The sequence below is a fragment of the Ptychodera flava genome, chromosome 10 (assembly GCF_041260155.1).
Source record: "Ptychodera flava strain L36383 chromosome 10, AS_Pfla_20210202, whole genome shotgun sequence".
Taxonomy (NCBI): Eukaryota; Metazoa; Hemichordata; class Enteropneusta; family Ptychoderidae; genus Ptychodera; species Ptychodera flava.
In genome coordinates this window covers 10006312-10021793 of record NC_091937.1, presented here as the reverse complement: position 1 = coordinate 10021793, position 15482 = coordinate 10006312, and positions in this window count along the sequence as shown.

The window sequence follows — 15482 nt, the reverse complement described above, 5'->3', positions numbered from 1 at the left end:
CAGGTCAATGTTGTGACCCCCCTCTAAGGCACTAATGAATGGAACTCTATTTGCCGTAGAGGGCAGTCTACCCTTGAAAATATGAAAACTACAACTGCATGTATATAAATCCGATTATCTTTCTATAATCGTGGTTATATATATATATATATATATATATATATATATATATATATATATATATTATATATATATGATCAATAGATTCCCTAGGAAATCATTGGAAATCATGCTTTTAAAAGTGACCAGAGTAGAAATATTGTACAATATTATTCCACTCTAGTACATTGTGTCGAACATTGTTTACGATCATTGTAATACTATGTGTGTAAGTGCTTACCTGCATGATTTTTTATCAGTACCGTAACCACATTCATGTGATTATGGCGGACAGCATGATGAAGAGGGCCCAATTTGTCCTTGTCGCGGCAGTTGACAGCTCTTTTTATGTCATCCTTACTTTTATTAAAACATTTCTGTATTATTCGCTCAATTGTACGACTATGACCAAGCTTTGCCTTGTGGAAGAAATAAACGAAATTCGATTTAATAATTTTATTGTATCATATTACTTTTTTTAGCTCACGTATGTAAACACGTGAATTTATACCATAGCTATGTCTGTCTGTCTGTCCATGTGTGTCTGTCTGTCTGTATGTCTGTCTGTCTGTCTGTCTGTGTATCTGATTACACGATATCAAAAGGGATTCAAGTCAGATTTGGTAGACAGGTACTGTATGCTAGTAACAAGAGCTGATTAGATTTTGGTTAGTGTGGCTTGCATATTTATGAAGTAATGAACTCTCATTTTTTCATGTAATGGTTTCTTATGAAAATAGTAATGACAGTGTCGACATACATCAAGAGATACCGCACAAAATTTCTTGAAACTTTTCACAGATGACAATCTTAGAACATTTTAATGATACTGTGAGTGTCATTTAATTATGTACTCATTTGCCTATTTAACGAACTTTTGTAAGTAGTGATATAACTCAAAAATTTCTTCACCAAAGTTGATGATACCTGCTACAGACATTGATCAGATAGATATCTAACTGTACTCTGTTGGGCAGTGTCATGTTAATAAATAGCTAGTTTGCATATTTAATTAACTGTTGTAATTAGTCCTATAACTCCGAAATAACTGCACAAAATTCGATGACATTTGCTGCAGATGCTGATCCGATAGATATCTGATTGTGTTGTGTAGCATTCATTTAGAGTGAAGTTAATCAAGGGTTCATTTGCATATTAAATGAACTTTGTAATTAGTGATATTACTCCGAAGTTACAGCATTAAATTTAATGACATGTGCTAAAGATGACGATCTGCTAGATATCTAATTATCCAATGAATAATTTAGCAGTATCAAGTTTAAAAAAAAACTTATTTGCATATTAAATGAAGTTTTGTAACAAGTGAATTAACTCCGAGAGTACTGTGCGAAAGTTGATGAAACCTGCTACATAATGATCTGAGAGATATCTGATCGTTCTGTGAAGTATACTACTATGTAATGAACCTGTTGTAAACCATGTGAGCAAACTCAGTTCACATCTGGTTTAATAAGGTTCCATCCCTGGTCAAAGGTTATCAGGTCGAGTACCATGCATGTACAACAGCAACTAATTTATTAGCAGCAAAAAGATACTTTATACAATGCAGATTTATGAGAGGGTGCTAAGTGTGACAAATGCAACAATCTTCATGAGAATGCCTATGCAGGGATAATTGCAGAAACCTGACTTTGCCGACTATCATTCCCGTTCCTACAGCCAGAAGAAATGTGCATGCATTTATATGACCTGCGTACGTGCTGTTGGTAGAATTTTGATATGTTGAAATATTATTGTTTTCAACACTGCATACAAGCACTATATAGTGAGATTTGGTGAAAAAAGATCAAAGTTTCTAAAAAATATCGGGATAATATAGCTTCTGTATTGAACTAGAGTAGTGCACGCTATGAAGGATAAACAGACAACACTATGAAGGATAAACAGACACATCCTTCAAGTAGATCGCTAAGAAAGGCTGCAAGATGATGACCTGCAGAAGATTGTTCTTTGCTTTATCAACGAATGCCAGCAAATCATGTTTTTAAAGATTGGATATTTACGGTTTGTTTCAGAATGCCGAAGAAAACGAACATGTAATTATTGCAAGAATATTAGTTGTTTTGATTAATACATGACACATGAAACGGTAATTTCTAGGCAGATGGAAATATTCATGTTATAATATTATTAAGTGGAAAAGCCCATGTTTTTCAAGCCCCAGAGACGCAAGACTGGGCTTGGCACCGGGAGGTTATGTCAGTGCATTGGCAGGGAAACGTGTTATAAGGTAAAGCACGTGTTTCTCCTAGCCCCCGAGGACGCAAGATTGGGCTTGTCAATGGGAGCTTACGTCAGTGCATTCCCAGGGATATGTGTTATAACACAATGCAATGGGTGGAGGGGCAAAACAAGTTTTTGTTTGCCTGTTAGTGTCATACTGCTTATTAAAAGGCTTGTGTTTGCACTGTTAGTGACTAGCACTGGTCATAGAAAATACAGCAATGTACGTAAGACGTTCGCTTGAATACTGTACAAAATGGCTTGAAAATAGGAAAATCCTGGAAATTTACTTATGCTGAAACGGATTTTGAAAAAAAATGGATACAACCTCTTAAGAAAATAAACCAATCCTAACATTTTTAAAACCCTTAAGAGGCAAGCAAATGTCAACATAAGGTGTGACAGAATACAAAATATGAAGTTTACTGACATTTGAGTTGCAGCTGAAACGTTTTGCTTCTTTCATTGATGATTATATCAAATGACATTCTACATATATGTCATTGGCATTACAATTGTTTTCTATGCCGATAAAATTTGGTACAAGAGAAAATGGTGATGTTTAACATACTTAATAACGATACACTGATATTTGTCAAACATTACGATGCATTATCTGACGTTAAGCAGTATGCCTTTGAAATCAGCTTGCAAATATCCGAAATGCAAGTACACATTCCTGCATACCCAAGTTTCTGATTGTTTATTTTCACAAACCTATTCATACCATTTATCCTGTGTAACAGATTAATCATTAAACAATCTGTGAAAGCTGCCGTAATCAACAGCCGTAGGCGGTGGCTCCAGAGATCAATGAAGACACAGTCTTAGGGCACATGGAAACAAATTATTTTTAACATCTTTCGTTGGAATAAGTTTCCTCTGCACGCTGGTTGAGAAATTTTTTTTCCAATAAATGGACAGCAACATTTTTTTCAAACTCTTATCCCTTTAAATCAAATAGGCCGCCAATTTTTGAGGTCAAGAATGTAGTCACTGTGTCTCTTTGTTTATGTCTGTTTGTATGTCTGTTTCGGTCTCTGTGTCTGTCTTTCTCTCAAAAAAATAATGGTTGGGAATATTAAATTTTCCTTCCTGAAGAATAACTGTCAAGTAAGGTCGTCATGATAGAAAAAAAATGTTTGTCCGCAGCATATTAAAAGCAACCCTGCGATAGGTGAGAAGCATATTATTTTGGTGCTAAGAATGATTAGTTTTAACAACGTGATATTTAGCTTTAGCCGAAAAATCTGCAATGACCTGAACTCATTATTTAAAAGTGACGATGCACACCGACGTCTATAATTATAAGTTGCACTGAACATGAAGGCGGTCATATCTCTATTAAATCTCTGAACATGACAAAGGGTCAAGTTTGTAGACTGTCGACTGCTTCTCGTACTGCTGTGGTATTTGCAGTAACAAGTCAGAGGTGGTCTACCGTCAATAAGACTCGGCCTATGGTTTCATCGTATGACTTGGCATCGTCCATGGCCTTCTGCCCTGGCTGCTGGTGTCGAAAAAAATTGGGCCGGGAGTGGTAAATATGCGTAGCATTTTGAATTGCCATGGTTAAATAATGGGAGCTTAGAAAGAGGAATTGACCCTTTCTCGCTATTTTTGAGAACCTCTCGTTATCATCACCGCTGTCAGTGAATTTTGGTTGCTGACAGCGGTGTCTTTTGTGATAAAAATGCTAACTACACATTTGCAAATAATGCAGAGTGAGTTGATATTCTTATAAGGTAAAGTGTAAATGAATGCTGTAACATATAAGCGTACATATCTTTTGATACAGGGTACAAGGCGATACCTGGTTCAGTAGTCATGTTTTACCGTTTTATTGATGAATAGTTCAAGTGAAAATGCAGATGACCAAGATACAGCATGATTCCGATGACTTAACTTACCGCCTGAAATAACTGCAGCAGCTGTGGAGCCTCCTGCTTGTTTTCATTTTGTTTACCGGAACTCTCGTCAGGGTCGTGTGAATGCCTTTCAACCGCCACTGGGGCTTTCGACGATATGATATCGTTACTCATTTCAAATGTCGCGAGTCTTACTCCGATTTGACTTGTAGTTTACTCTTCTGTGTAAGCATAGCTAAGTATGTGTACAAGTTGACACCAACAGAATCTCTCTGAGATCATTTCTAATTTAAGAATTTATAGTGAGTGATGCTTTCGGAGGTTATGTCAACAAAGCATTAACATAACAGATAATGGCCACCTGCATTAACAAACATTCAAACACTGGCGTGTTCTCTCACATCCATTCACAGTCCCTCCATACACGAGAGACTGTGATCTATTCAAATTGGATGGATGACGCTAACACGCCTCGAAAAGGAGTTCACTCGTTCTCAAACTTTCCTCGGCAAAACCATTTTGTCACTAAGATTGAAAGTCAGAGGATACTGTGCAAATTGTTGTTGTAGAGAAAGATGTATGTAAAAGTCGAAATCTAGAAAGGCCGCCAACTCTCACACCGTCGAGGATCAGTACGGTTAACTATGGCATTAAAAATTACGAATTTGATTGTCACGAAACTAAGGAGGCAAAAACTTTACTAACTCAAACAACTTCAAAGTAGCCTGTGAGACCGAATTAAAACTGTTAGGCCGAATATCTGACCCCGAAGCGCATTGTACCCTAGGGAAGGCCATTTAGAACGAGTTGTACCAAAAGCAAAACAATTAATGTAATAAACAGTTACCGTTGATTGATACTAACTTATGATATCAAATTCGACCGCCATGTTATGATGAGTTTCTCCAAGGAATTGACATTCTAAAAGGAGTAGGTTGATTGAACAACAGTCACAGAACGGAAATCAAGCTCCCACCTGCAACAGGATAGATAGCATAAGTATTTGCAGTAGAACTCAGTGAACATAGAAACAATCACTTGCTGTGCTCAACACAGTCTGAAATTAAAACGATAGAGTTCGAAAAGGTACATGGCTAAAAAGTTGACGGACTGGCTGAAATTCCAGAAACTTAATGGAAGCATTTTGCTCCTGAAATAACACAGCACAGAGCGACATCGCGAAATGCTAAGTGCTGATGATCATTTCAGTGTGTTCTACACGTTTCTGTAAGTTTTCAGAAGTGATACGCAGTACTTGATTCTCCAAGCAGAGTTGTTTAAGTTGTAAACAATAACAAAAATAACAAAAAGGGCATTGTTTAACAGTAAAACACTTGTATCCTCTCCGATCCATTTTTATAAATGCTTTATCTCCTGCTGGTCGGTCAGTATTTTATTGTATCCATGTGCACTTGATGTAGTTTATATTATCCTCTGCATTTTTACAGATGTTTTATCTCCCGTCGATCGGTCAGTGTTTTATTTCACGCCGTTAGGCCTAATGCCCTTCCGCAGTTCAGAGAAGCCGTTAAGACAAAATTCCTTTTTTTATTTTGAGAGATGTTGGCTACTAAAACTTAAGTTTGCGCCATGGCTTTCGATGTGCAAGCAAGCATGTCTCTGTGTCCAGGTTTGACATTCAACAACAGTTGCATTCGAAAGTCAGAGATATTCTGGCACATTTAAATGAAATAATGTGAGATGCCAATCATGGAAACTTTGTGTTTGTGTAGCTTTGAACAACAGAACTGTATTTCCTTGCTCACATCCCTTAACCACTCCATTCAGTAATTTAATCTCATAAAGAACGCATCTTCTGCGTACAGGTGTATGCACGGTCCCTCCACAAAAGGAGAGATCGTGGAGAGGCCGTGGTGTATGTTTCGTCTCGTAGGAGATTTTTTTGAATGATTTTACAGGACAGGACAGTACTGTCCTTTTCTCGGCAATGGGACGACATTCTTCCGGTTTCGTCTGTTGGCTGCCGAACTTTGGTCTCCAGTCGACATTGAGTCACCACCATCATTGGCTCCAGGTTCGTGTATCGCGTGTAAATACACGATTTTCGTCTTGCAAGTGAGATATACAAGTACACTTCAATGGATTTGATACAAATATTGCGAATTGCTGGTTCTTAGACATCGTCGTAAACCACGTGCCACTTTGCGGCAACAGCTTTTGCGTAGTTCCGCGGGGGGGGGGGGGGGGGGGGGGGATTATGCTCTGGCTTACGAGAATGGTTCTTGGACAGAGCTTTATTTAGGGGCTCTACCTAGGACATCGCGTATCCAGAGACCTTAAATAATATCGACCTTACAGAGAGGGCCATGTAACCCGAACAAGCACCCTTTTATCAATGAGATAAAGCTTGGTTAACACAGCGTCGTTTTTGAGGAACAAATATTACTCTTATTTGAGAGGAACATAAATTAATGATTTGACAATTTGGTTTATCACCTAGAAAAAAATGGGTTATCAAGCGTCGTTTTTCTGTGAACACATATTTGCGGAGTTGTATCTGAGGAGACCATCAGTTGATGATTCGACAGGTTTTTTTTTCCATTTTCGCCCCGTTCCATTGAATATTGCTCAATATTAAACGCAAGATAGACGCAGCTGCATTTTATTATTTATTAATGTATAAGTGCATCTTTTGACATGATACAGACAGCAAAAAGCACCCGCTCTTGAAAGCATAACTTGTTATGACAGATTGGGCTACACGTAATTGCGTTAATGCGTACGTGTAAATCCAAGATTTGCGTTCGACAACACAAATGGTTTTTTTTGGAGGGGGATTTTGGCAACGTATTAACCGTACTTCTGCGCTGCATGCGTATTTTGTCGTAGCCTATTCGGTGTAGAAATGTCATCGGCACAACGAATACAAAATGTTCCAAAGTAACACGAAAGTTGTAAAACAATAAACTCCCTTTCCTCTCCTTCTTCAGAACATGTTACCAATGGGAGGGAGCTCATTTGCACTTGCACACTATGCAAAGCCCTAAACTTGGCACAACTACAAATTGATTCGATTATATTTCAAGAAAGGGTGGCTTAAAACATACACCGTAAATGCCTTTCCGCAGTTTGGAGACGCATTGTCGTTTACACAAAATACCCGAATGCGTACTAATTGTTATTTTGAGAGATGTTCGGTACTAAGTAGAGTTTGCGCCATTGTTTTCGAAGTATGTTGTCAATATTCGATTTCAGTCTGTTTCTACAAGCATGCATGTCTTTGTGTCCAGGTTTATTCTGACATTCAATTAAAGTTTCGTCGGAAAATCAGAGAATTCCGCGCACCAAAGTTTATTCCTGATTTCACGTGCGCTGTCAATCGTAAACTTCGTATTTTGAGTAGCTTTCAACAACAACACTTCACTTATACTTCTCCCTTACTCTGACTTAATCAAATTTTATCTCTATCTCTCAACTTTTTATTTTGTTCTATATGGTTGTAACATCAAATGTTCAATTCTGACTCGATTTTTCTGTAGATCTACTACATGTCCAATTCCTTCTTTACTTCCTGAAACATCATGATTCAAATCATACTCCATCCAGTAATGTAGTCTCATAAATAACGCATCTTCTGCGTGCAGGCGTATGTTTCGTCTCGTCGCAGATTTTTTTCATGTTTTTTTAAACGGACAGGGCGCTGCCGTCCTTTTCTCTGCACTGGGAGGAGTGTCTTTCTGTCCCGGCTGTTGGCTACCGAACTTTGGTCTCAAGTTGTCAGCGGCATGGAATCCTCAACATTAAGTGAAAGGTATACCGTGGATCCAGGACCCTGAGTAACAACGAATTACTCACCCTCTTTCGGATCCTACGATTTTCGCGTCGCAAGATAAATCATTACATTTCAATGCATTTGATACAAATATCACGAACTGCAGGTTCTCGGACACAGCACTTTTTATGGGCTATCTTATTGAGGGAACGGTGCAGGTCCTGAAAAAATATATATCCAGGGACCTTGAATAATATCAATCGTACAGGATGGGTCAAGCAACCGGAATACGCGCCCTTTTATGGATGAGATTTAAGTTTGATAAACTGAGCGTCGTTTTTCGCGGAACAAATATTTGCGAGTCTTGACAGTTTTCGTTTATCAGTGAGATAAAATTAGGTTCACAAGCGTCGTTTTTCGATGGGCACATGTTTGCGAGTCGAGTATGAGGAGAACCGTGATTCGACAGTTTTCTCTCAATTTTCGTCCAATTCAATATTAAAAGCTAGACAGGCGCAGCTCCATTTTACAATTTTGCCATGTAAAATTTCATCTTTTGACATGACATGGGCAACAAAAAGCACCCGATCTAAAAGGCAGAACTTGGTATGACAGGTTGGGGTACACGTTTTGCCTTAACGCGCACGTGTGAAATCCAAAATTTACGTTCAACACAATATTTTAGGGTTTCGTCAACGTATTAACCGACCTTTTTCGCGGCACGCGTAATTTGTCTTGGCCAATTCGATGTACTGTGTAATGCATGATTACGTCATCAGTACGACCATAAAACAATGTCCAAAAGTAACACGAAAGTTGTAAACAATAAATGAAAGTAATTATGAAGTACCCATGGTATCTAATATAATTCAATTACCATTGAATTGTTTTGTTGCACAAATGATCTGAATATTAATTGTTTAGAAGATACGAAAAACAGCTGTCTCCTCGTCAAATTTGAAATGGCATTGCCACAAGTACGTAATGCACAAGTCAATGATGACGAAGCTGAAATTCGTGACATTACGCCTTTACTTTTACACAGGACTTGTATTCGATCCCATGGTGGACTAACGGTTTTGATGTTAATATACATCATCGCCACGAACGGATGACTTTACGTGAATGGTACAATTGTCAAGTTCCCGTTTGTCAAGCTCAAGGCCACAATACGATAATCTCTACAAGGCATGGAACCAGCATGCACGAAATTACGCTTGCAGTGATTGAATTACAGGGAAGAATGTTTGTGTATAAGTTTCGGTTAAATTGACACTCTTTATCCTAGATGTGAGTTTGCAACGCAAGGATTTGACATGACCGTACTCTCATGAAATTGTCGAATAGTCTCTATGATGTACGTATTTACCACACTACGAGATTTTCGGGTGATATCATGATTCATGATAAGTTTTTCTACAATTTATGTTGCCGCCATTTCATCTTTCGTGAACATTCATACACAAGGGAAGGAGTATTCAAGATTGCAATACCAGCTAACCACGACTGTTACCGCTTTTTGCATGAACCACTTTGGTTGACACATGAGAAAATTGGTATTCAGTGGCGGGTAGATTCACGTTACACCCGAAGGACGCGGGAAAAAATAGAGGTTAATATTAACTAAAGTTGAACGACATCTTGTGCAAAATACTGACATGAGGACGCTTGCATGTTACAGAACACAATTACAATCTGAAAACATTACATTTCAAACGAATTACGAAAAATACACATAAATAGCATAAGTTTACTGTTTATGGTTCACTTTGGATATTATTTTCGTTCCAATCACCACTTTGATGAAAACATCAGATAAGTGGTCTACACAATAACGAAAATAAATGAAAATGTTATCTGATCTTCAAAATTGTTGACCCAGTTGTTACAGTTACTATGCACATGCCACATCTGGCACCAAACTGTCCTTGTATTTTCTTGCAGTAAAATACGATCATTGCATTTGTTACATCTCACTGCTGGAAGATACTGGGCGAATTGAAGATTCGATTTTTATAACAAACAATTCAAATGAATAAATAACGAATTGTATGTTTGATGCACAGCCAGCCATTCTGTAAGGCAGTAATACTCCCCAGTATGCAAAATAAGGAAAAGCAGTAGCACGGAGCAATTTCGCCATCCTGTCATCTTAATTAAAATGTAGACACATTGTGCTTTTGAAGTAGAAGTAGATGACACTTTGTCCGCCTAAAGCAAAACCCTGATGTAGATCTACATATGTCTTTTGCCGACCGTCCGTAGATCTACTCTCGTCTACTGTGGACACGATTGGAACTAATTTGGGATAATTGGATCTCCATATTTTCAAACCTCTCAAAAGTGTTAGGTGCCCTATAGATGAATGTTGCAACATGACACATTACTCATAAAAACAAGGTATTAACTTAAAAAGAAAAGCTGATAGCTTACATTTGCAGATTAAATCTACATTAATTCACTATCCAATTGTCCCAAATTAGTTCAATCCTGTTTGTTGACTTTGGCTTTTCCTTAACAAAGAGGAGTATTCTAAAATTATCTTCATCAAAAGCAATCTACTAGGAATGGTAAACTTTAACTTGATTGAAATTTCATATCAGCGTGAGCTTATGGGCTCTTTGTGTGTGCGTGTATGTGATGTTATGTCAGAAGGGGTCACGCATTTACGAGTGGGCAGGGGGACCGAACCCGGATTTTAAAATGCCTTGCTTACCAATCACCTGGAAAGATGCTTCTCTTCTTGCTATACTTAGGTAGCCTTGTACAACCTCTGTGTACGTACTCGGTGGATATAGACAAGTGAACCGTTATCTGATCCAGAGGCACACAAATTGTTAAATTTAGGTCAGTCAGACTTATTCATTTAACTGAGAAACTTATAAAGTCAAATCGATGTATAGCTAAAGTCTTGCAATCGTATATTTGCGATGTGGCCAGAGTTATTGATTATACATTACATGTACATCTATATTGAATAATTATTGAAGTACTTTCTCGTCTTTACTTGTTGTATGTGAACGCACAAGATTGACACGTTCTGTTGTCAATTGAACCGTCAGTCATCCACTTGGTAAAGCAGGATGACCACTGAAAAAAGACGCAGTTAATGTGTAACCTAGACTTGGCTCAAGTCGGTGAAGTTAAAAAATATAAAATCAGATGTAATAGTTTCTCTAGTGTCCCTCCTATTTCATACGAACCTATTTGAAATTTGGCAGCCTGGGCAGGTTTCTCAGCGATTGAGTCTGCGCAGTAGTGAGTTATTTTCTGCTGTGATTTCGGGAGAAACTCCCCTGCATAGCGTTTACCCCACTCATAGCGTTCACCCCGCTGATCGTGTTTAGCCCACTCACGCATGTCACATGAAAACGGAACACAAATCATCGCATTGATCTCACTCAAACATTCACAAATCACAAACTTGAACGAAGTCAATGTGTAACTAACATTGACTTCATATCACAGATGTCTAATTTTGGCATGAATCAGACAGATACCACCATACTTAGCCGTTCCAATAAGTTATCCAGTCTGTGATAGTGTACAAGCTGACCCTTCGTAGCAAAACAATCCGCTTGGTGCTCAGTTACTTATCAATTTCCTAATTTCCTTACGTTAGCCGAGTCTCGGCAATGGCTAAGACAATTTGGATAAAGAGGGAAACATGATGAACGATCGCAATTTCAATCTATTCCTTCAACTAATTCTATCCGTTGACTTATGATTATAAATGCATTCAGCAAGGCCGAGAATTATGTAGAAATGTAAATGTGCCGCATCTCTGCCTCAACCAGAAAGCCCTCTTTGGACTCTAACGATCGCTAACTTTAAGCACGTAATCAAGTTAAGTATTGCATTTATTCATGAAATTTGTCCGCTCTCAAACCTTGAGGTGTGCTCTGTTTGAGAGTAACTGACCCTGTGGCATGATCTTGGGTTAGGCTAAATATTTCTGAGTTGTGAACAAGACAACAAATTCAGAGCAAGTGTAAATTCATTTTATTTTTCAACGTCCTGTTTATAATAATCATGTCAACACTGTTTAACAGGGAGTTCGGGATACTGAACCAGGGCTACAATGAGCCACAGGGATAAGCCGACCTGCTTTGAGGGATTTAAAGGGAAAAGAGGACAGGCAAGAGAGATATAGTTGAATGGTCTACGCACATCAATATTTTTTGATCAAATTAACAATTCATGACTAATCGATTACTCTTTCAGCCATTGCATTTGAGTATACTCATTTAAAGAATGCTAATTGAAGGTCTTAAAGAGTAAATGTGGCTGATGCATATATTAACTTTGAACTGTTGACACTCTCGAATGAGAATCCCAAAATAATTCGTTTATCGATGATACGGTCATGCAAGGTCACTTCTTAATATTAAGTAAGGGATGTTTCTATTAAGCTTAAAGTGATCAAAAATGCCATAACACTTTTCTGTTGGCTTTCATTAATGCAAAGTCCTACACTAATGATTGTACTGTCAAAATAAAAAAGGAAGGTCGTGGGGAACGTCTAGGCAGATCTCTTGGTCGTCGGGGAATCTTACTCGCTTGGCTTAGCTTCGAGGTACACGGGAACTTAAGCTGGGAAATACTGGGGAACCTTATATACTCACACGGAGACGAAGATATGCGGTGGTTGGCAATTTTACTGCTAAGGGAGTGACGCCAGGATGCCCCTAACTAAACTAAACAATAAACTAAGTCAAAAACTAAGACTACTCTAACTACGGGGTCATACCCAGATCTACACGCCAGCGTAGTGCCTCCCGGAATTCCTCTTCCAGTCTTTCTTTCACTCTTTTTAAACACTTTTTTGAATAATTTAGCTGATAGTTGAGAAATGTCTTGAATTCCGATCATAGGCTACTGGGTGTGTGAACGTGTAATACCCGGCTATCAAATCTTCATACTGGTATCTTTGTGCCGCATATGTGTCGACAGGTCTTTTGTTCTATTATTTTGGAGGTAAAGGAGGGGAATGTGAGGAATTTTTCTCACGTTCAAGGTTGCGGGCATTGGAAATGAGGGAAACATGAGAATGGCTTCATACCAGCATAAGGAAATGATAGAGATATGACAATACAGTAATTTCAAAATTAATGTCTCATTAGTGCGGACAAAACGGACTCAAAGTTCACTCCTGTCTGCCTCGTAAAAATCTTATCAAACGGCCTGATAAATTATCTGAGCCAGAATTGGCGTGGCTTCGAATTCGTAAATTGGTTGTTCATGTCAACTGTCATTAACCTCTGTTGGTAAGACACATAATGCTTAAAACAATTGATATGCATGAGACGTCAGGGAGGCGACATTGATCACTAAACCAGTGTTTTTTGAAAGATTAATTTAAGGACTTAGTCCAAGTGATTAAGTTTGGAAAATAGTATTTACCGATTTTGGTCGAGCGAGCTACACCTAGAAGGACACTAAGGTCAGAATCTTTCCCACGTATTGTCAACAAGTGGTCATATCCGTTCCTAGGCACGTACTAAGATTGCCTCGAGTTTCATTCATGATAAGCATCTTTGATAAAACATAGTACGGAAGGATAACAAAGTACTCAGAATTTACGATTTAAAACATATCCTATCATTAAGAGATATTAGTTTATTTTTGACATGTCACATCAACCTATACAACGCAGGTATGAATGAAGAAGACATACAAAGCAAAAGACATGTCAGAGATATATTCCCTGACAAACAAGTATCCTTGAGTTATCATTCGAGTTCTACAAATAGAAACCATGACACATAAATGTATAAAATATTATCCACATCCATTGCAAAGTATGTCAGATTAAATTGGTAGCGGTCTAGTACTCAGTGTAGTACTCAGTCAACTGAAAGGATGTCAGTTGAGAAAGCCCTAAGTGACGTAGACATCAAAGACATATTCAAAGGCATACCTGAATGCATTCGAAATCAAAAAAGATAACAACCCGTGGATTGCTCACTTGAATGAATGTTTCATATCCAGAGTATAATGTTCACTAGGCTAGCATCGATACGCAAGAGGTGGTTCACAGACGAGAGCTAATGTAAAAAAATTCATTTAATTGGCCATATGAGAGTTTAATTGTTGACCTCTGCTCTTAATCTTTCAAAAGTTTGAAGAAATCCGGCCGTGAATCACATGGTTGTGTGCGATGTGTGATAGGGAGTGTACGAGCGTGAGTGCTTCACGAACTCTACACAGTGTGTGGAGGGGTGGAAGTCAGAGAAATTGTTACATCTTAGCTCGGTTGTTGCACACTGATTGAACCACCCTTTTTTGAGAGTGGGGATTTGCCGAGCGATTTTGTCTGTAGCTTCTCCACTAAGTGACTGGGTACTGTACGTTGTGAGTTCGAACCCGATTGAAAACACAGTATTTTTCTACCCTTGGATGATAGCTCTGCTGGTGGACAGAATTGTCCCCGAGGCGAAACGACTGCACCAAATTTGATGAAATCTGCTGCAAAGAATGATCTGACAGATTTCTGACTGTGTTGTGAAGCATTTAGTTGTGTGAAGTTAATTAAGTGTTCATTTGCATATTTAATGAACTTTGCAATTAGCGACATAACTCTGAAATTATGGCACCAAATTTTGTGAAACCTGATAAATATCTAGTTGTCGCGTGAAGCATTGAGCAGTGTCAAGTTATTAAACAGCTAATTTGCATATTAGGTGAAGTTTTGTAATTAGTGATTTAACTCCAAAAGAACTGTGCTAAAGTTGATGAAAGCTGCTATATAATGATCTGACAGATGTCTAATTGTTCTGTGAAACTTATTAGTCTGTAATGAACCTGTTGTAAACCACATGAGCACATTCAGTTTACATCTGGTTTTCGTTTTGGAAAATGCATATCACACTTATCTAGTGGCTCATAATTTTGCTACATTATCTCTAGACATATACTAATTAGAAAGGTCATCAAATATACAAATTAGCGATTTTTTGACATGACACCTCTATATATCTTTGCAACTAATAGTTATGATATATGAACATCTGTCTCATCAAGTTTCATCAAATTCGAGTCGGTAATTCTTAAAATATCACGAATGATTCAAGTGTCTTTACAAATTCACATCGGGACAAATTTCGGATTCAGATTCAGAAAATACAAGTCTGAATAGGGTAATTTTGATCAAAAAGATGAAACACTGAATATCCATAAAAGTGGATACTTGGTGGCCAAATTTGATTGTTTTGTGAAAGCTCGTGGCGTGCATTTGGAGGCCATAGGGTACTATACTTAGGCCCGTTTTTTCAAAAATTGCGTCAGAAACGCCTGCGGAATCGCTGTTGACGGATGCACGGACAAACGGATCTACACGTTCGAATCTACAAGTTCTAGCCGCTTTGCGAGTCTAAAACGCGCCCTCTGTGTCAATGTCTAGATGCAAATCGCCAGTTTTCAGATAGAAAGGTTTCAGCTTGCAATACTGGACATAGGCTAGTACAGTTGCTATGGCAAAGATAATTACGGCATATTACGTCCTCATTGAACACAGTGGCTTATCATCATGGTGATGC